At 39.3% G+C, this 23,210-nt stretch overlaps 1 pseudogene; it reads right to left on the bottom strand.

The window, feature by feature from the left end:
- Nucleotides 1–18,851: 18,851 nt before the first annotated feature.
- On the bottom strand, nucleotides 18,852–22,573 carry LOC110559860 (RNA-binding protein FUS-like; annotated as a pseudogene).
- Nucleotides 22,574–23,210: the final 637 nt, after the last annotated feature.

Here is a 23,210-nt window from a genome sequence, read left to right as displayed (position 1 = left end):
GATTTGGACTCCATCCAGCAAGAAGCTTAATTCCCCAAAAATCAGATGTGAAATTTACAAATACCCTTGGCAGTGAATGGTAATGAATTAGCCAATGTTTTCTAGAGGAACAGAACAATGGATGAATATACATATACATATATACATGCATGTATAATACATACATATGTGTACATATAGAATATATTCATATAAATATACATATATGTGTGTGCAGATATAATATTATGAATTTATTAAGTCTGCTTATGTTAAAATAGCAGCAACAGCTGAATCCCACCTGAGAACCTGAGCCTCCAGTAGTTGCTCTGTCCACAAGGCTGGATGCCTCAGTAGTCTCAGGCTAGCACTGAAAAATCTGAAAGGTTCCTCAAAATCTGATGGTCCTTAGTCTGGGATGGAGGCACTGGCTCCAGCATCAAAGGAAGCAGCAACATCAGGTAAACCAACTCAGTAACAAGAGGGAAGGTAAGCGAGCAAACGGAGTATTGTCTTGTCTCTCTTCTCCCATACCCATTTTATCTAGGCTGCTACCACGAGGTGCAGCCCACAGTCAGGGTGGGTCCTCCAAATCAATGGAGGCAATCAGGACAGTGCTTTCTTTGAGGATCCCTACTCAGATGATTCTAACTTGTCTTTGTTAAAAACCAACCATAATAGGTGGAATGTGTTTAACAACATTCTACTTCTCTTTAAGGTGCCATCAACTCCTAACTTAGAAGTCTTATTTGGACTCCTGACTTTACCTTCTTCACTTATGTCTCCTATCTTATGGTCATCAGAAACCTGGAAATGTCTATCGAGATCACAACAAAAGCTCTTAGACGTGCTTTTTCTAAGTTGATTTTGCTCAATGGCCATTCTTGGCCTCTCAATATGTCTCACCTGGATGTTTACCTCATTTCTACTGCCTCACACAAAATCTGTCAAATAATTCTTTATTTTTTAGGAGTTTCTAGAATGAGACACTTCACCATCAGAACTCATTTAGACCCCATCTTTTTACTTTTGTAGTTCTACCCAAATGAGTTATTTTTCCTACAAAGAGCCAGCCTCTTCCATAGCTCAGGCTTCCTCACACCATTCTCTATGTATGATGCATTCTCCTCCTCCCCTGACTAGTGAATTAATTACCCTTCAGATCTGCTTCAAATATACTCTCTGACCTCATCTCTCACTGCCTTCCACTCATGTAGAATTAATCACACCTCCTCTGTGCACCCACAGCATTTTGCATAAACTGCTTTCTCTCTTTTCATCATAGTTATTTATTGACATTTGTGAGCCTTTCAACAAACTTGTGAACCCTTTTGGGGCAGGGTTAACTCTTATTCTTATGTATAGGCCTCCAACGACTCCCATTATTCAAGATAGTATTTACCACGCAGAAAGAGATGTTGCTGGAAGAATGTTAATGATGGCATTTTGCACTGAGGTTAATAGCTAGGGCTTTTCAATCAGAAAGATCGGTATTCAGATCCAGAAAAAGTCTACTTATTAGCTTTAAATTTCTAACTATTCAGTGGTAGGCAAAAGAATCCCTCCCTCAGATATTCACAACCTAATTTCTGGAGGCTGGGAATATATTGCATGCATGATAGAGAAAAATAAAATAATCAGTCAACTTTTAGCTTAGGGAGTTATCCTGAATTATCTAGGTGCACCAACATATAGTTGTTCCTATTGATATATGACAGACTAGTTCCAGAATCCCTTGCAGACAACAAACTCTATGAATTATCAAGTCCTTTAATAGAAAGGGGGTTAGTGTTTGCATGTAACTTATTATGTATTCCATTACACTTTAAATCATCTCTAGACTATTTAAATTCTAACACAATTCCAATGCTACACAAATTGTTGCCATAACTGTGTGTGTAGGGAATAATAATAGCATTGTATTTCAGATACACACACACACACACACACACACACACACACAGGCACACATAATGCAAGTAGGCTGAATACATGAACTCAAAACCTATGGATACAGGGAGCTAACTGTAATCATAAAGGATTTTGATATCTAAAAATCTATAAAAATTCAGATATTATGAGTGTGAACTTCTATAAAAATTTTTAAAGCTTCATACTTCTTATTCGAAGAGGGAAGAACCAGAGTACAACCACAGCCAAATCAAATTAAAATCAAATTCTAAGAATGCAAATTAAGTCCTGTAGCTTTATGCCCTGCATCTGGAATTCACTCACCAACTGCTTGGTCCCAAATGTCTTAGGGTCATTCCATCTCTCTGGCTCTGCCATTAGGAGAACACATAATTCATCTCATAGGTTCATGCCAGCTTCACTCAACAGCTATCGCTGTCCTAGATGGTAATCTCACTCTTAGTATCTCTAATGTACTGTGGTCTTATGTTGAGACCTCATAGTTTTATGTCAACTTGATACAGGCTAAAGTCATCTGAGGGGAGGAAACCTAAATTTAAAAAAAAAAAATGCCTTCAAAAAAATTAAGCTATAGGCAAGCCTGTAAGACATTTTCTTAATTCATGATTGGCTTGAACAGTAGGAGTGGGTAGTCCATTGTGAATGATGTCATCCCTGGGCAGGTGGTCCTGAATTTTATAAGAAATAAAATTCAAGCCAGTAAGCAATATTTCTCCATGGCCTCTGCATCAACTCCTGCCTCCAGGTTCCTGCCCTGCTTGAGTGCCTGTCCTGACTTCCTCCAGTGATAAACAGTGATGTGAAAGTGTAAACCAAATAAAACCCTTCCTTCCCAGTTTGCTATTTGTTGTAGTATTTTATCATGGCAATAGTAACTCTAAGACAAGATGGTACCAGGAGTGGGTGAGGTATGACATTCACAAACCAGACTGTGTTTCAGGGAGGATTGTGGAAGGACTTCAGAATGCTGGGCTAGAAAAGTCATTGAGTTTTGAGAGCTCAGTGGACTGTTCTGCTGGAGCTTTGAATAATGTTGAGAGCAGACAATGAAAGCCTGGCTTGTGAAGTTTCAGGGGGAAGCAAAGACTAGCAGGACATTTGTGTAATGAACCTGTAGTTCTGGTAAGCTAGAGCTGAAGACTCAGTTGTGATTAACAAGAGACTGGAACCACCAAAGTAAAACCTTTGTTACTAGGGCAATCAATGCTGGCCACCTGGAGCTGAGAAACTGGGTGATTGGGACCATCTCATTTAGGCTAAATCTCTGGGAAGTGTTCCTAAGAGTCATCACACAGAAACTGTGGTCCAGAGGTGGCTGAGATTGTATCCCACATGGCATCTGAAATTGGTAGTATAAAAAACACCCAGCTGGTATTGGTTTTGAAGACATGAAGGAGTCATGGAGAACAGCTGAGGCTTGGCGCTCTGAGAGGCCAGGAGAGGCCATTGGTGAAGGTACAGCTTCAGTAGAAGTTGAAGGCTCAAGATTGAAGGGCTCGTACAGAGAAGTTGGTACTTGGCATTATGAAAATAATCTACGAGAGGCTCTTTATAAAAGTACAGCCCAGATTCACCAAAAGACCCCAGCATTTTAGAGACATCAGTGTCATGAGATGACCACCATTACCAGCAGCAGCAGCAGTGGGGTAGAGCCAGATGGAGCCTAAAAGACACGCTGTACTGTGGAGGGCACAGCTGGAGAAGCAACCCAAACTCTTCAGAGGAGCCCAGAAGATCATGAGCAGATGCCAAATATTGGACATTGTATTATTTATACTGTTGAGAATTTGGTTTTGATTTGATTTGATTGTGGCTGTGCCCTGGTACTTCCCTCTTGAAGTAAGAAAGTATTTTTTTTTTAAGTATTTATATCTTAATTTTGATTTTTATAGGAGTCCACAGTTGAGGGATTTTGAACTTTTAAAGGAGATTATATATATTTAAAAGAGTGGATATTTTAAAGGGACTGAACTTTTAAATGTGTTAGAATTTGTAAGGACTGTAGGACTTTTGTTTTTAATGTACGATCTTGGGGGTAAATGAGAAAGGAAAGGTTGTGGCTTACCAGTGATGTGTTTGTGTGTCAGGGTCAATTTTGCTGGATAGTTTTAATGTCAACTTGACATAAGCTAAAGTCATCTGAGGAGAGCGACCCTATACTGAGAAAATGCCTCTATACAATTAGACTGTAGGTCATTTTCTTAATTACAGATTTATAATGTGGGGAGGGGGTCCAGCCCATTGTACATGGTGCCATCCCTAGGCTGGGGGTCCTGAGAATAAGCCATTAAACAGCATTTTTCCATGACCTCTTGCCTCCATGATCCTACCTTACTTGAGTTCCTGTCCTGACTTCCTCCGATGATGAACAATGATGCAGAAGTAAGCCAAATAAATCTTTCCTCCCAGTTTTTGATGCTGGGAGGAAAACCATGCTTTTGATCAAGGTGTTTCAGCACAGAAGACGGGTCTCCAGACACTACTCCTATACCATGAGTTCCTCTTATCTCTTTTTGTGTCTCTGATTCTGGCACATGGTGCCAGGCCTCAGGTACTCTCCATGGCCCTTTCAATCTTGGGCATTCTGCTGCAACTAAGGCCGCACCTTGCCCAGTTGCCTTCCTTGGCCCCAGCTTCTGTCCATGTGCTCTTCAAACTTCAAGACCAGTACTATGTGGTAGGCTTACAGATTACCAAGTTCAGCTTCCCACACATGATACAGCCTTGGTACCTTCAGGACCACAGTGTCTGTATGCAGGCCTCAGCTGAGAAAACACTTCACAGAAGATTTCACCTCTATGAAGCTGGTCTCATCTTAATCATAGCCTCTAGCTAATCAGTATCAATTGTCTCAGTAAAACAAACGTTTCACTTCAGTGTCATTGTTGATTCTTCAGCCCCCGATGACCAGAAACTACAGATTCCTTGTCCAATCTGTTATCTGAACAGCCCAGAAAGAGTGTTTGCTTTACTCTGAAAGTTCATGAGTCATTCCTGCATCGTCTGCATTGCTCTCAAAAAGCTTATCTTGCAAGCCCCCACAGAGCAGCCCATTAAACTCAAAACACTCAATGGCTTTTTAGTCCAAAGTTTCAAACTCCTCTTAAAATTCTCCCCTCAAAAAGAACATGGTAGTTCTGTCACTGTAACTCCTCACTCCTCATAACAAATTGTATCCCCCTTTGCCTCTGTTGCTGTGAGGAACACCATGACCAAAAGCAATTTGAGGAGGAAAGGGTTTATTTTATCTTACAGCTATGCAGTCCATCATAAAAGGAAGTTAGGCCAGGAATTCAAATCAGAACCCTAGAATCAGGAACTGAGGCAGAGGCCAGGCAGAAAAATGTCTCACTCGCTTACTCTCCATGGCTCACTCAGTTTGCTTGCTTGTTAAAACAGGAAATATTTCCTCAAAGGCAGCACTACCCACAGTGGGCTGGGCCCTTCCACGCCAACCATTAAACAAGAAAATGCCCTACAGAGTTGCCTACAGGCCAAACTGATAAACCAATTTCTCAATGAAAATCCCCCCATCTCAGATTACTACAGTTTATGCCAAGGTCATCAAAAAATTAACCAGCAAAGTAGTCACGTCTGAGAAAGTCCTGGATCTTGCTTACCAGTTTCAAGCTTCGAAGCTCCACCCGTGAAGGTCAGAACTTTGCAGGGCTGTTTAATGGGACAATGGAGGAACATGTTTGGGCCAACGACTATGGAACTTTACACCAGAAATATTATCTTCCTAGTGATTCCTCAAAGTTCTTTCTTGAAGTTCTTCCATATTTATGACTTTGCCGACTAATCTTCTGTCAGAATGACAATGGTTCCCATCCCACATCTAAGAAGTCTCTCTTTGAAGCAAATGGAGACTGTCACATAAAAACACAGCTCATCATAATGAAGAGATGATTCCTAATTTTAAGTTCGCATATATTATTGTACAAAACAATGAGTTTTAGTATGAGATTTCTCACACATACATATTTTTAATTTCTTTTTCTTCACAATTTAGTCACTATATATCCCGATTGAAACCCCTGGTCCCAACCTCTCTCCACCTTCCCCCCACACCCTTTCCCTAGTCCACTGCAAGGGGGAGTCATACATATGTATTATTTACTTTAATTGTGTTTGCCTTCCTTGCTACCATCTCTTATTCCTCTGCTTGAAGACCGGTCCCCTTCTTTTTCTGAAGTATTTTTGTACGATGAGATAGAGATATTTGAATTTGTTGGTCAGGATAATCCAAGTGACTCCCCAAACAATATAGGCTATTTGTCGCCTCCCAGAAGCTGAAAGCAAGTCCCTATTGATAAAGATACCATATACTGTGACACAGGACCCAGTATATCTGATGTAGGGTTGATATAAGGATTTATGTGTGTGTGTGTGTGTACACATATATGTATATATATGTATGTATACGTGTGTGTGTGTGTGTGTGTGTGTGTGTGTACAATTAGTGAGTTCTTCTATGGGCAAGACTATTTCTCCTGCTTTTATCTTTTCTTAGTTGTCTGTAATACCTTATTTAGAGCTGAGGCCTCATGAGCTTTCTGCTATCCAAGGGTGTCTTTTGGTATTGTGCTTGTTGAGATCATGTGTAGGTAGCCATGTTGGTTAAACTTCATGGTTATATTTTGGACAGTTCTAGGAGACACAATCCCACAGCAAACTTCAAGCTTCTCTTGATCTTAATCCCACTCCACCTTATGCAAAGATTCCTGTGCTTTTGGTGCAGGAGTTGTGTTGTAAATGTATTAGTTGGCATTTTGCTTTACAAATTTGCTTTTCTACCTGTTGCAAAGAGAAGCTTCCTTGGTGAGGGGTGAAGCTAAAGTCACCATCTCACACCTTTTTTACTCGTTCATTTGTTGATAGAAATCTAGGCTGATTCTCGATCTTGGCTTTTGTAAACAGTGCTGCAGCAGACACATATATGCAAGCACCACTGGATGGTGACTTAGATTCCTTCAAGCATACAGTCAGGAGTGGAATAACTGCATCATAGGGTCATGGTAAAGTCATGTTCTGTTTGTTTGTTTTGTTGAGAAAAGATCTCACTCTATAACCCCGGCTTGTCTTGCACTTTCTCCTTGATCCCTTAGAGACTTTTCCATGTATCTTCATCTGGCCTCAAAATGCCTTGCTTCTCAAGTGCGGGGGACAGAGGCATGCACCACCACACAGAGATACAGTTTCCTGAGAAACTCCACACTTATTTCCAAGCTTTATTTGTAGACATATCAAACCTGAACTTCAAGTTGTAGGCACCAACATAATAGGTGTATGGAGACACATTTGTGTGGAATATGAGGATGGGTTCTATGCTCATCCAATAAGAAACTGTTGATTTTCCAGAGAGATCAAGTATATTGCTATGGACACACCTTCAAGCCCATGTTTACAAAGACATAAAGAGAGAGAGAGAGAGAGAGAGAGAAAGATCAATACTTACTTTTTACACAGAGTCATGGCTGCACAGCTGTAAGATACCTTCAACACATGGATAAAATCATGTAAACTTGTAACTCATGAAATGGAGTCATTCATTCATTCTCAATGTTTTTTCTTCTATGACAATTTTACTGGTAACATTTTGTCCCTTGTTGCTTAAGAAAGTAGAGTTTTGTATATGACACGCATCAAGATACCCATGATAGTAGAGGAGAATGAAGCCTTCAGTATGAGATGAGATGCTGCAAACGTTGAATAACAATGGGCCACATTATTATTATCATTACTATTGCTTCACAGGAATTGAAATATGTGTACAGGGAAATAAGCTAGATTCCATTAGCCAGTTTACCCATCATGTACTTGAAATAAACTTAGAGTGTACTGTCTTAATGACTTCTGAGATTAAAAGTCTATGCCAAATCAATGTCAACAGAAAACACATAAACATCCTCATGAAAGATCTACTTCATTACAGTTTGAAAACTAGTTGGTGTTAAAAAAATTCTGACCCCACAAATATCCTAAAATGTAACTACACAAGCACACTTGTGCCTAACTTCAGATGTGACTATGGTGGCCAGAGATATTTATGCTATAAAGCTCACAAAACCCTTTTGCTGAACATTTAGGGGTGTGGTCATCTCTTACTCCACCAGTTCATTAGTTGTATGATAAAGCCATAGATATCTTTGTTATGTCCAAGTTTTTCATCTTTTCCCATGTCTCAGTCTCATTTGGAGGTGCCATGGAACAATAGAGTGAGAAAATGAAACAAGAAAAAGAAGCAGTGAAGGAACTGAGAGTGGTATGTGGGCAGAAAGGGGATTGACTGTGTCATGCTCACACTTGAAAAATGCTAACAGCATTGAAGGCTCTTCCTTAGTGGGACAGTGTACTACTTACTAGTTACTTTACTGTGACAACATTCCTAATGGAAATAATTTAGGAGAAAGAGAATTTATCTGACTTGTTATTTCTGTCCATCATAGCAGAGAACGCACTATGCAGTTAATTCATAGTGGTGGGAATATGTGTTGAAGGCTCTTCACATCTTGGTGAATCAGAAAGCAGAATGTAGAATGGGACCAGCCACAGCTCTGGGCTATCACCCTGCTCCTTGGAACCTACTTCTAAGAGCCAGGCTGCACAGCATCCCCAAACAATGACACAGATAGGGACCAGGTATAAAATCACATGAACCTGTGAAGGTCATTTCAGATTGAAGCCTTAATACACCGAAAAAAAGACATACTTTTCAAGCTTTAGAGTGATTGTGTCCATTACTGTATTAGTTACTTTTATGTTGCTGTGATAACATATTATGACCAAAAGAAACTAATGGACAATGGGGTTTATTTTGGCTTACAGTTCCAGAGGGAAATTCTGTAAATCCAGGGGAGACATGGCAGCAGGAACTGAAGCAGGAAGCTGAAATGAGCACATCTTCAACCACAATCAGAAAGCAGAGTGAACTGAGAGTGCAATGAAGCTATATATTCTTAAAGCCCGTTTTCAGTGACATACTTCTCCATCAACACTCCACATCTAAAAGGTTCCATAACCCCCAAAGCTGGAGACAAGTTTTCAGATATGTGAGCTCATGGGGGACATTTTTTATTCAAACCACCACAATCACACACACACACACACACACACACACACACACACATACACACACACACACACACCTGACTGAGAATTAGGGGAAGGTCAAATGACTTGACATGGTTGTACAGCCAGCAATAGAGTTGAGAAAGGGTACCAAGGCTGTCTTAAGTGCAAAGCCCTTTATATATAAACCCACAGCAAGTCCCAACTGTACACTGAGCACTCATAGGCATCTACATTTCAGTACAGGGAGCTGGGGTATGAGGAGATCTTTCTGTAATATAATGGCATCACTCACAATGTGTATGTGTCTCTGTGTGTCTGCAAGAGGAGATGATAGCTGATTGTGGAAGGGAATAGGGAGTCTCAGAAATGGAACCATGACTTGTACTTCTATCTACCTGCCTCTTAAACTTAACACAGGTCTCAACTAGAGTGTGATAGTTCTGTACCATTAAGCACATGACAGTGCTGGTTAACCCTTGGCTATAGTTTCCTTGTAGCCATTCTCTGTTGGTCCCATATAGTACAAGATTAGAGCTCAGAAAACTCATTGGTAAGAGCCATTGCTGAAGCAAGAGATTCAGTGTCTCAGCACACCTGTGTGTGTTACAACTGCAATTATAGTACAGGAAGAAATATACATGGAAAGATAAAAATGAAGTAAAAGAACAATTCAGAAATCATGAGCAAATCAACGATTATACGTAATAGAGCTGAGAATAACTTAAAATACAGGAAAAACGGTTGTTGATGGCTTTTTACCTGGGACTTCCTGAGTTAGCGTTCAGGAGAAAATAAAAATTTGGAAAGCACAATAAATCTCAGGCATTTTCTTCCGTAAGTATATATCATTTTTTTCATTAACAAACTAGAACTCAGTGCTGAAAACCCAAAGCAAAAACACATGTGAGATTTAAAACTGTGTATGCTATTTGTTTTGGAGTTATTAATTAATTAATATATTTATTTATCTAGTGTGTTTGTGTGTGTGTGAGTCAGAAGTCATCTTATGGGTGTCAGTTGTCCACTCTTCCAGATGATTCCAGGAACTGAACTCATGTCATCAAGTTTAACATTAAGTTCCTTCACCTGCTGAACCATCTCTTTTGCCCACTATTATTTCTTTATTTTTATTAAAATATTAATTTTAGTAAACAGGTGAATCAACAACAAAGCCACTGCTTAGTCATAACATCTGAGATTTTTTATGACAATAGTTTCAGGTGTGAATGAGCATCTGTCCATATCTATTCTTAAAAATATGCTACAAGAGTATGTTTTCTTATGCCATTCGGAAAATAGTTTCCTTAGAAACACGAAGTGTAGTTCTGATTAAGTCTTGGGTTCAGAACCTTATGCTAATGCTGTATTTTCTAAAAGGCTGTGGTGGTATTGTCTATTTACAGAGACATTAGATATCTTTATTGGTATTCATTACTGCCATACCAAATTCTCTTATTTCTGTTGATTCCTATGGTTTTTCCAAAGTGGTAATTATAGTTTATAAAAATAATGGTTCTTTTACTTCAAGCATCTATTTATACTTATTTTTTTCTATCAAGTTAGATTACCCTGCATTCACAGAACAAGGATTTCTAACAGAGGCCATTGAGGCATATATAGATGGTCTATGCTTAACTCTACTAAAGGTGCCCTTATTATTTCAGAGTTTAATATCATATCAAGTGTTTCTTTTTATCATATGACCTAAGTATATGATTGTTTCTCTCTTTTTAAAAAAATTTATCAAGCTTTTACATTAAGAATGAATGATAGCTGGGCGTGGTGGTACACGCCTGTGAACCCAGCACTGGAGGCAGAGGCAGAGGCAGAGGCAGAGGCAGAGGCAGAGGCAGAGGCAGAGGCAGAGGCAGAGGCAGAGGCAGAGGCAGAGGCAGAGGCAGAGGCAGAGGCAGAGGCAGAGGCAGAGGCAGAGGCAGAGGCAGAGGCAGAGGCAGAGGCAGAGGCAGAGGCAGAGGCAGAGGCAGAGGCAGAGGCAGAGGCAGATGCATTTCTCTGAGTTTGAGGCCAACCTGGTCCACACAGCAAGTCCAGAACATCCAAGGCCACACAGAGAAACCCTGTCTTGAGAAAACCAAACCAAACCAACCAAACAAACAAACCATGAATGAATGCTAACATCTGGAGAGACAGCTAAGTGGTAAAGTCCTTTCTTACTGGGCAAGGCATGAGCATTCATGCTTAAATTCTCACAACTCATGTAAAGCTGGGTGTGGTATCCTGCACCTGGAATCCTAGTACTCCTGTAGCAAGATGGGAGGCAAAGAAAGACTAATCTTTAGTAACTCACAGGTCAGCTAGCCTGTACTGCAGCAGTAAATAACAGAGACCCTGTCTCAAATGAGGTGAATGAAGGGAGCAGTGACGCTCAAGGCTGTCCTCTGACTTCCATACATGCACCTCAGCACACAAGCACCCACAGTCTCAAGCATTCACATACACACATATCATTCATGCCCACAGTTATTTTTTTTAAAGGAATGGACCAGCAAGATGGCTCAGTAGGTCAAGGGCACTTGCCCCAATACTATGACTGAGTTTGATCCACAGGACCTAAAGTGCATACTGGGAGAAGAGAACATACTCTCCAAGCTGTCTAATTGGATCATTGCATGCCCCTCCCATAACCTCTTTATAATTTTATAATAAAAATTACATTAATATTTCCTAATTAGAAAATACTTTTAAATATACTTCAGAGTAATGTAAGTGGTGAATAGCTGATAAGGAATCAGAAATGAAGATGGAGGTAAAATCACAGATGAAGAAGGATAGCTAACCCTTAGGATTAGTGACATTAGAAGGAGATGGAGTTGAAAGAACATTACCAGGGTGTCTAGAACCATTGTTAAGGTTCCTTGTTTGAAATACCATTGAATACTAAATCAAACACTTCAAAATGGTAAAAAATGAATACGGAAGTCAAATTTCTTACAGACAGTAGAGAAGGAATATAGTGTGTTTGTCATGTGGCTGATACTAAAGGACTGTTTAGCGGCTGTAAGAAAACAATGTATAAAGTCTGAGATTTAGGGAAAAATTCTTTTATTTTTAATGACCATAGAAAAAAGTACAAATTCCTGAGGAGCAGGAAGGTCCTAATGGACAAAAGGGTTACAAAGACATTTTTTTTTATATTTACACAATTGTGTTTTTATTTATAAACTTATGTTTATATATTTTAATAACTGAAACTTGCCTTTTTCATATTCTTTTATATCATGATAAAATGCATTTTGAAAATCTTTTGGCCAATTAACATATTCAAGTAAGACATTTTTTAATGTCAAACCATCTGGGCATTTCAGCCATCAAGTTTGCTTTCTCCCGGTGTGTTATTTCATTAAGGCCTGATTGATTTGGTTGTTAAAATTTCATGGGAATTATAGTACATGCATTCATAATATTTATCTTAAATTTCTAATTTTTATTATTACTGATCTTGGGTTGTGATATAAAGATTATATTTTTTTTCTTGTAAAATAGACCAAGAGAGGTTAGTTCTTTCTGATTTTTGAGATATTGCAAATGAGATGAGACTTACTGTCTCAATGTTTGACATTTGTTGGGGGAAGGGGTGTCTTTCTGTGTGGTCCAGGCTGACCTCTAGCTCACAGCCTTCCTACTTCAGCCTTCCAAGTGCTGGAGTTCATGTGCTATCATGCCATGCTGGAGCTCAAATGTTTGGTACGATTCCTATAAAATCAATTGGATATTGGCACAGAAGTAGTTTAATGATTTTGTTTTCCAGTTTCTTCAGTGTTTGCTTGTTATATGTGAGATTTTAACATTTTTAAAAAACTATAGTTTTCTTTAATGTTATTCAGATTCTTAATTTATTAGCACATCATTTTACTTAGATCCTTTTGGAGTGGTTTTCTTTTCTTTCTGTCTTTCGTTTGATTTTTTTTTTTTTTTTTTTAGATAGGATTCTCTACATAGTGCTAGCTATCGTGGGACTCACAATGTAAACCACCAGACTGGCCTCAAACTCACAGAGATCTGCCTGCTACTGCCTCCTGCATGCTGGGATTAAAGGATGTGGCACTACTTCTATCTCTTCTGCAATGTTCTTAATTAATTCCCATGTTGGTGCTTCAATGTTTCTCATTCCTAAGGTTATTAAATGTTATTATCTCTCTCTCTGTCTGTGTGTTTATCTATTGAGATGTTGGAGACAATTTCATCCTTCTATAACCATGATAAAAGTGAGGCAATAATGAGTAACAATGAGATTGCAGTTTTATTATACAAGGAGCTCTTTTAACCATCATCCACTGACTCATTTATGAAAATCATTTCAACTTCGTTATCTATTTAAATACTAAAAAGACAATGGATGTTAATGTGAAGAAAAGTTGTGTCCCCGAAAACTTGGTTGAATGTTGTAGAAAGTCTCCATATTAAAAGTAAAGTGGCTTATTCCTGGATTCTAGCACACAGCAAGCTAAGAAAAGGAGATTGGAAGGTGAGGCCAGATGTAGCTGCAGAGTGAGACGCTGACTCAAACAAACAAACAATAGCAACAACAACGACACGAATTGCCTCACATTTGTCATTGCATTAGTTATGGGAGAGAGAACTGCTAAAATCTGGAAAGTAATCGCCTAGCAGTAGGATTTAGTGCTAAGCAAAGATGTGTTACAGAAACAGTTGATGTGAACCACTGATCAAGCACTCCAATCAGATAGCATCTACCACAAAAGATTACAGAATAACTATGTTTTAGTTTTCAATAAAATGTATGTTGATCTGAATTATTTCTATTCCTCTCCTCTTCACTTTCTTTCTTTCTTTTTTCCTACTAACTGTTTCTGATTGAGGTAAAGAATCTCTACTGAACACTACTGTCCTTATTGGTTGGTTTTCTCGGTTTTTTTGTTTGTTTGTTTGTTTGTTTTTTTAATGTGTGTATGAGTACTTTGTCTGCATGCATATCTGTGCCCACTTTCCTGGTGTCTGTAGAGGCCAGTTAAGCACATACAATTCCTTAGAACTGGGGTTATAGACATGTGAGCTGTCCTGTGCGTGCTGGGAAGTCAATCTGAATCTTGTAGAAGAGCAGCCAGTGTTCTTAAAAGCCGAGCCATCTCTCCAGCTTCCAGGGATTAATTTATTATGGTTGTTAAAATTCATTTAAAATACTGTAATTATTAAACAGTATCCCCTGATGATCTTCTGGACTCCGTTGGAATCAGCTGTAACAACTTTCTTTTCATCTCTAATAGTATCTCTGATTTTACATGAATGCAAATGTGTTCAATCACATACCCACCCATTCTCTTTCCTCCAGTTTCTCCCCTATCACCCCACACCACTATTTCCTCACAATTTCATGCTTTTCTTGGGGGTGGGGGAGTGTTTCAAGACAGGGTTTGTCTGTGTAGTCTTGGATGTCCTGGACTCACTTTGTAAACCACGCTGGCCTCGCAGAGATCTGTCCTGTCCCTGCCTCCCAGAGTTCTGGGATTACAGATGTATCACCTCACCGGTGTTCATGTTTTCTTTTAAAAATCTACCGAGCACTGTTTTTGCTTGTTGCTCCCCTCTATTTGAATGGGCGTAGAGCCATATGTAGGATCATCGACACTTTATAATTGGATTTAGGACCTGCCTGCCCCTTAGCACTGTTAGTGCTAAGAGTCTGTGACTCAGTAGGTCAAAGGCCATTAGGGAGAACTTACTACTGTTATTTTGCTAAATGGACATAGTATTAAATCTGATTTTTGTTTTTAATGTGAACAGGAAAAGGTGTGAGTTTTCTTTGTGGGACTGCCTTGGCTATGTCACAGGGGTTTACTGGACTGTGCTCTCATTTTTCTTTAGTACTAGAAATAGTTCAATTTGGTTACTGGAGTTCTTAAAAATAATCAACTGTTTACTCAAAAGTATATTTAATCTTGGAATAGGTATATTTTTCTGATTTCTAGTTTTATTTCACTGCAGTCTGACAGGCTGGAGGAAATTTTTATATTTGAAATGTCTGTTTTTAACATGAAATGTTTGTTAAGATTTGCTTTGTGATCAATTTTTTTAATTTTAATTTTAATTACACTTTATTTGCTTTGTATCCCCCCTCTAGTTCCCTCCCTCGGATCCCCTCCCAATTCCTCCTGTCCTCCCCCTTCTCCATGCATGCCCCTCCCCAAGTCCACTGGTAGGGTAGGGTTTCTTTTTCTTTTCTTCCTTCTGATCCTAGTCTGTTAGGTCTCATCAGGAGTGGCTGCATTGTCTTTGTAGAGAAGGCTCCACGTGCCCCTGAGAAGAATGTCTATTTGCTATCTGTTGCTGTGACAATCAGTTGATCTAAGGTAGAATTTAGTTCTCAGATTTCTACACTGATTTCATGTTCAGAAGGTCTATCTCTCCGTGAAAGTGTGGTGTTGAAGCCTCCACCTTTTAGTGTGTTACAGTGGATGTGGTCTTCTTGTTTGGTGGCTCAGTACTGTTCACGCCTTGATTCTCTGCCCATGGCAGCACACACTGTCAGCGATGATCATGACTGTGGATCCTGAAAGGGTGAAATGAGGTGAGACCAGCTAGGAGGAAGAGCCCTCAGGCGGTGGTGAGCCCAATAAAAACAGACTCTCAGGAGACTTCACTCTCACTCTCAGGAGCTTCAGTGAGACAGCTTGTTTAAGGGAGACAGGAAAGACTATTTAAACCTTTGTGGGATGGACAAGGGCCTTCAGGGTGAGTGTACAGCATTTGCTGAGACCAGGAGTCTGGGGGTACCTCACTTGCAGAAGGAGGAATTCCAGGTGCTGCTGGACATGACCTTCCTCTCCACAGGGAGAGGAAGTTTAACCTGGCTACCAGGCTACATGACCACCGGGGCAAAGGTGGGAGTGTGGGGCCATGTGCACCAGGACACGAAGATCCAAGATCAGGACTAGGTGGGGTGGGGGCAGCACAATCTCACTCTTGCTCCAGGCCAGCTTCCCACAGTCAAATAGTTCCCCAACCACACGGCTTATTTTGTATTGTTATTTTTTTTTCTTTAATCCTGACCAGAATGATTACTACAGTAGACCTCTTTCTTGTTTCCCAGAGTTCCTTTCTTTAGAAATTGTTTTCCTCCCTACTACCCAGGACTCCCTTGATCTTCAGATAATGCAATTCAGGCCTGAAGCAGGTCACTTAAGAGCCCATATTCAGAAAGCAGAGATGTACAGTGATTGTAACAGATTTTCAGCATCCTGAAGAAAAGGTTGACAAGCTCTCAAGGCTGAGCCCTTACTTTTCTCTTATGATTCTTTCACATATTCCTATGGAAAAACTGGGTTCTCTCCATGGATGGTTCATGTGGCAATGTGGCAATCTATGAATACATTTCCAGATCAGCATTTTCACTAACTAGTTAGTTGTAGTTAAGGGAAACACTTTATTTACTTGTTTATGTCTTGCTTCTTTAATAGTGAAAGCATTAAATGGTATGAATTTCCCCTAAGAACAGTTTTCACTAGAAAGTATTCTAATTAATATTTTCAAAATAGCTTATAACTGCAATTTGAGTTATTCTTTAATTCTGGTTATTTTGTATAAATAATTTTTAGTTCTCCAAACTCAAAAGAGAACTTTATAAATTTAATTTTCCCCAAAAGTTTAATTTTTTTCTGGCTTCATTATCAGTACTTAGCATACTGCTTGGCTGATAGCTTCTCTTAAATATTGAATGAATGCCTGAGTCAGACAGAAGAGATCTCACAAAATTTCAATTTTTAAGTTTATTGTTATATTTGCGGCCCACCTTGGCTCACTTTTGTCAACGTTTTAGAAATAAATATGGCAAACAGCCCAATCTTTATTTATTTATCAGTGCTTAGAGCCTCTAAACTGGTATGAGCTTTTGTTTATTTGATCTAAGTTTATGAAGAAAACTATTTTAAAAATTTTCCATTGTGTTTTAAGTCTTCCTAAAAGTGAGACATTGTTTCTCTGAGCTAGATGTTACTCTGAGTCTTCCAAATGTAGCAAGATGAATATGGGGCAGCTTCAAAACACAGAGTGCAATCAATACAAGCCTAATTGAGATTCAGATGTTACCCAAAGTGCTTTCATCCTTTGGCTAAGTGGGGAGGGGCCCTCATAGGGAGAGATGATGTTTTCCTTCCTTGCTGCTTCCATGTGTTCCCATGGTTTCATGTTTGTCTGGTTTTCCTTGAATCCAAGGAGGACTTGCAAACAGTGTGCTGTGGAAGAAGGGTTCCCAGGGTTGGTGAGATCTACGAGGGAGCTGGCTCTAGGCGGGGCATGTCATGTTCCCTTTTAGCCTTCCTCCTGATGTGGAGCTAGTGTGCTCCAGGATCCCAGCAAATCATAAGCTGTTATATTTGAAATGCATAGGGACTGCCTTGATTTGTTTGTTTGTTCTTTTTGTCTGGAAGAAACGTTAAACAGCAAGCAAGCGTCATTTCCACACAGAGAGAGTGCTCAAAGGAGTTCTGTTAGCATTTCATGGTCTCTTTGGGAAGGAATAGGAGGTTTGGAAAGGCTGCTACAGCTTATTAATTCCATTTGTTTTCAAAGAGAATGGTGGCATTTTACATGGCAATGCCACGGAGTCTAGCTCTCACACGCAGAAGTTTTGCCAGCATTTCCTATGGCTATCACAACTGTGGGTGTTTGCTTAGGCTCTGTTTTACCTTATTTCTGGAACACATTATTTGACATGTAAAGTGGGTGCCTGCCATATTTCCATTATAAGTTCTATTCTTGTTCAGTAAAAGAAATAAACTTCTTTATTTAATGCATTTGAACCAGGTTATACATATTTCTACCCCTGGCTTTTTGTATACTTGTCCTTTTTCTAAGTCAATCTTTAACTCACTGTTTTATTTGAAACTTTCTGATTATTTGCTGCTAGATGTGTTTCTTTGTCTTTTACTTAAAAAACCTATATTATCTGATGACCTTTGTCTACAGTCAAGAATGTAATCTGTGCTCTGCCTGTGACCTCCTTCTTATCCTCACCAATAAATATAACTATTTCTTTTTCCACAGTAATAGGTACTTCTCATCCATAATGTATATTTATATAGTTATAGTCCATCTTTTTATTTTAGCCTTGTCAAAAATTAAAACTCTTTTGCAAACTTTAATTTCTGTGTCTATTACTCATTTTCATGTTAAAAAAAACATGAACCACATACTTGTATTTTTTATGAAGTATCTTTTTGTTTTAACTAAAGTGATATGGTTACAATTACAATAGTCTCACCACCACCCCTACACACACACACACACACACACACACACACACACACACACACACACAGGAAAGGTTATAAAATAACAATGGTAACACAGGCTACAAAGAGCTGTCCCAGAAGGCAGGAGCCAAGTTCATATGGCTTCTCCTTGCCATCCTGTTTGTGCTCACCCCTGGAGCCCATCTTGCCGAGGCAAAGAAGCCCCCCTCCCCCATCACCCTGCTCCCCTCAGAAGCCCTGCCATCCCTGCTTCAGCCTTGGCAGCTGCCCTGACTATTTCCTCCTTTGCTGCATTGATCATCTCCAGAGTTACCCTGCATCTGAGAACCTCTTGGCTCTCCTTCCTTGGCCGTCTAGTTTAGAAGCTTTACACAGGTTGCATTCTTTTCAGTTCATGTTCTCACACAGAGGACTGGGACACTTCCAGGGCCTGTCTTGTTGCTGTTTGCCACCTCTCCCTGGCAACCAGCACCACTGTACCATCTCCTCCACAGCCAATGGGTCCTCCTTGCCTGCAGACCCTACAGCCAGTTCCACAACCCTGTTTGAAGTCTGCTCCACAGGTAGCAACTGAAACCACCAAACCACGTGATAGCCCCTTTACCAGGAGGTAGGTCATATAATGCAACTGTTGCCTCACCCTTCAAATTGCCAATTTCCCTGTATTAAAAATAATTGTAAGCCATCAGTTTTTTTTTAATTTGTCTTAATAATTCTAATCTGTTGGAAGTAATCACCCACAAACTCAATTGCAACATTACTCACCCAGGCCTTGCACAAAATTGTATTGTTGTCTGCATAATCTTGTTTGGAATTGTGATATGATCCTTGATCTGGAGGATCCAGACTTATTGGAAGCACCATGGTCACTTCTGCCTATGCCACCTTCATGGCCTTGGGATCATAGCCACCGCTGCTGCAGCTGTAGTCACCTCAATCACTTCTATCCATGGCTCCCACTGTCCAGCTGGTCTCCCCTGTATCCACTGCCCACTGTTACTCTGCTCTTGATTGCCATAACTACCACCATCACCACTGATAGAGGAATACTCTTGGGCACAGTTGCCACCACCACTTTCTTCCACTGCCACCATTGTACTGGTTCTGTTGTCCACAATCCTACAGCAGGTTATAGGAGCTTTGCCTCCATCCCTAGCTTTGTTGTTGTCCACCTTCGTCAGACTGTTGGCCACAGCCTCACCTCTGGTGCTGCCCACCTCTTTTGCTCTGGCCACCATAACTTTCCAGAGATATTGCTAGGAGCTGGCTGTTGGCCATAGGCAGGGTTGGGGGACTGCCGCCCTCCCCATAAGATTGGGGAACTCAAGCTGCTGCCCTAGTTTCCAGGAGAGTCATGTTCCAGGAAACTGACTATTATAGCCCATGTTCTGTGTCTGTCCATAAGAACCATAGCTGCTCTGCTTGGTGATAAGTACTATAACTCTACTGGCCATAGGGATGATTGCTCTGTTGGGAATAGCTCTGATGGGGGCTAGGTAAGATAGGATGCATAGCTTTCAACTACTTGCTGGGTATAATTGTTTGAAGCCACACCTGCATACAAATGCTCAGGCTGCTGAGCTAGAAAATTCCAGACATTGTGAGCTGATACAACAAGGACTGAACTATGAAGTACCTTTGCTATAACCTAGCTGTTTTCTATTTAGATCTTGTTCATGCTTGTAGTGATAACCACTCTCTCAATCATCCTTATCTGTATTTTTAATTGCTTCCTTGATTTTATTGCTTAGTAATTTTTTTCAGTTTGCAAATAATTGTTTTTAAAAGCCAGTGTGTTGATAATGTACCATTTTTGAGAAATTTGGTTGATATCATAATTTACTTGGAATTATTGAAATCTGTTTTATAACCCAAGAAATTGGTTTTTGAAAATAAATTATTATGGATGACTTTAATAATTGTAACTCACAACAGCTAGCTAGCTTGAGATATGAGTTTATTAATGACATTAATTAAAAAAATTCATTCTAATTTATTTTTCTGTATCAACGTATACTATTAGATGCTTTATTTTAAATCAACTTCTGTTTCTAATGGGTGCTTCAATATTTTAATACTATGTGATTCTGTTGATAGATTCGACATCACTTAAAACTGTTTCATATTTATTGTAGTTGTTCAAAAATATAAAATATCCTATTTGGTACTTCTCTTTATTTCATCCTTACTTGATGATAATGCTATTATTGCCATTTCTATTCTGTTTTTGCCTTTAGTGCATCTTCATTAATCTCATTGTTTCATTTGCTTGATTTTTATTTCTCTTTCTGTCCACTTTATTATTTTTAACTTTTCTCAATTTGAGTTTCTGAAAAATAATCACATATAATTGTAACTAAGATGTACTTTTCATTTCTAATGCTTACGTTCATCTATTAATATTCATGTTAATAATTAATTTATTTCATTCTGATTTTGTCAGTTTGTTTTAGACTTACAAACATTTCTCTTATCTTTCTTAGCTTAATATCCTGTTTTTAAAATTATATTGGCAAATTGTTCTAACGCTTTCCCCTATATTTTTAGAAATTAAATTTTTATTTGTCAATGATAATATTTAATCTAGGAATCATCTCATGTTTTTTAAATGTCTTTTAAAGTACAGGGACTTTAACAAATCTATACTTCTGTCTTCCTTCCTTCTTCCTACATCCCAATTCCCATCATGTTTTGCCAATAAACAATGAACTTTCCATTTAGTTTAGTAATAGTAGTGATTCTTTTTACGCTGTGAACATTACTTTAAAACTAATGATAGCTACTCAATGAAGTTTCACTTTAAGTTAATACCAGTTGCTTATGCCAGTGTGCTTACTCTAACAGAATCACTATTAATTCTGTATCTGCTGTGTTTCCTCCCCACAGCCTTGCATTCACGCTTAAAGATTGATGCCCGGTGTGGAAGTCCTCAAGTAGGGGACTTTTAAAATGTAGAGTCTACAAACCATCATGTTCCCTCTCATAGGCAGATTATAGTCTGTAGTGTGTGTGTGTGTGTGTGTGTGTGTGTGTGTGTGTGTAAATGTAGGTAAAGCTTAAAAATCTAAAGAGGAGACCAACAGGATAACAAAAAAAACGTGATGAAAAAGAAGGGGACACATAGCACCTGAGAGAGAAAATGAGAGCTGGGGTAGGAGAGGAGACTAAGGGTAGCAGGAGGGTAGAAAAGAAGACGATGGAGAATCTACTAAAAGACAATTTATTCACAAGTGCCCCGATGATACATAACACCCTGTACCTTGATGTAACACTCTTTTAAAGTGGGTCTAATGGAAGAGAATGAGGCCATTAGGGTTTCTGCTCATAAGAAGGGGTTAATTTAGTGCTGTTGACAGTCTGCTCTTCCAGGTCTCCATCACCTGTGTACTGGCTCCAGCACCTTGTAACCCCAGGGCCAGGGAATATGATGCCTTTTTCTGGCCTTCATGGGCACTGCACACACATGGTATACAGATATTCATATAGACAAAGCACTCAGATTCATAAAAATGAATCTTTAATGTACTTGTGTAGGGTGAACTAGTTCTCAGGAAAGCAGGGCCACTGCATGCACTCAGCTTCCTTTGCAGTCACTTCCCTTAATGCTCCTCTACCACGCTGTAATACAGCCAAGTAATGTCTTCCCAGAAGCCAAATTAATGGGAGCTTCCGAGAAGCTCTCATTTGGACCTGTCAGATTCCAAAGTGCTAATCTAAGTCAGCTTTCTTTATAAGGTAACAGATTCGTGCACTATTTTCTTTAGTCTTACTTTTTGTTTTTGTTTTATCACAAAGGAAGACAAACTTAGTTCCAGACTGAGAAAATCATTCCATCGATACTTTAAACAATTTTGATAAAAGCATGGTACATGGTATATGGGTGGGAAATGTTTACTCCTCACGTAGATCAGACTTTCCTGGTACTTCTTCTATTATCCTTCCATCATGATATTTTCTTCTCAAATGCAGTGTTAATTCTTTTTAAATTTGGCATTGGGCTTTTTTTTTTTTAATTCTCCTATCAAATGAGCTGATTTATATTCAGAAAATTCTTAATTTTAATTTCTGGATGCTTATAAGATTTTCTTCCATTTCTTTTTGGGCTTGCCTTGTGAACAGAGGGGCTAGATTTCAACCCCAAGAATCCATATTTAAAATCCAGAGTATGGTATTTGTAATTCCAGTGCTATGAGGCAGAACTAGGCAGATAATTGGGAGCTTGCTAGCTGGTCTATCTAGTTGATCTGGAGAACTATAGGGCAGTGAGAGGCCCTGCCTCAAAAACCAAGGTGGATGAGAATGACCCCTGAGCTTCTGCATAGGCACACCGATGTTCACTCACTTGCCAATTCCTGCATACCCACAAATACGCATGCACGCACACCCACATGCACAGAGGGGAATATGTTGTATTCCTTTATCTGAGCATTCACATGCACAAAATAAACACATGCTTTTGTTTTCTCATTATCTGTAAGGAAATTTTCTGTTCATACTATTTGTGTGATTTGCTTTACTCATTCAGCAATAGATCATGTAGATCTTTCCTTGATTATTGGCCCCTTCTTTGTGGAATAACATTTGTGGAATGTAACGGGAATGGGCTTCATCAGCAGGATAAGACCAATCGCCATGCTCACAAGACGAGCCTCAACCACCTTATAGAGATGGTGAATGCCTTCAGATTTACAGAGACACAGGTGGTTTTTTATTCCTATGTGGATTTTAGGAACTGGATTGTGAGCTACTGGTGTGGGAAGAGCCATGACTTCACACAAGGTATCCCCTTTGCCCCAGGTCTCTTTTGGGACCTCCGTAGAAAGCCTTCTGTGAAGCTGGGGAAATTTCTCTTTCCTGAAAGGACACATACAAAAAAGCACCCAGTACCCTTAGATCTCATGATATAGAATTAATACATGATAGTTATAGAGTAGAAGATTCAAAAACAAATGAACAACATGTCATAGTAGCTATGAGGAGCAATGTATCAGATAG

The sequence above is a fragment of the Meriones unguiculatus genome, chromosome 19, assembly GCF_030254825.1.
Source record: "Meriones unguiculatus strain TT.TT164.6M chromosome 19, Bangor_MerUng_6.1, whole genome shotgun sequence".
Taxonomy (NCBI): domain Eukaryota; kingdom Metazoa; phylum Chordata; class Mammalia; order Rodentia; family Muridae; genus Meriones; species Meriones unguiculatus.
Note: the sequence above shows the minus strand (reverse complement) of the source record. Positions and strands in the feature narration are given on the sequence as shown.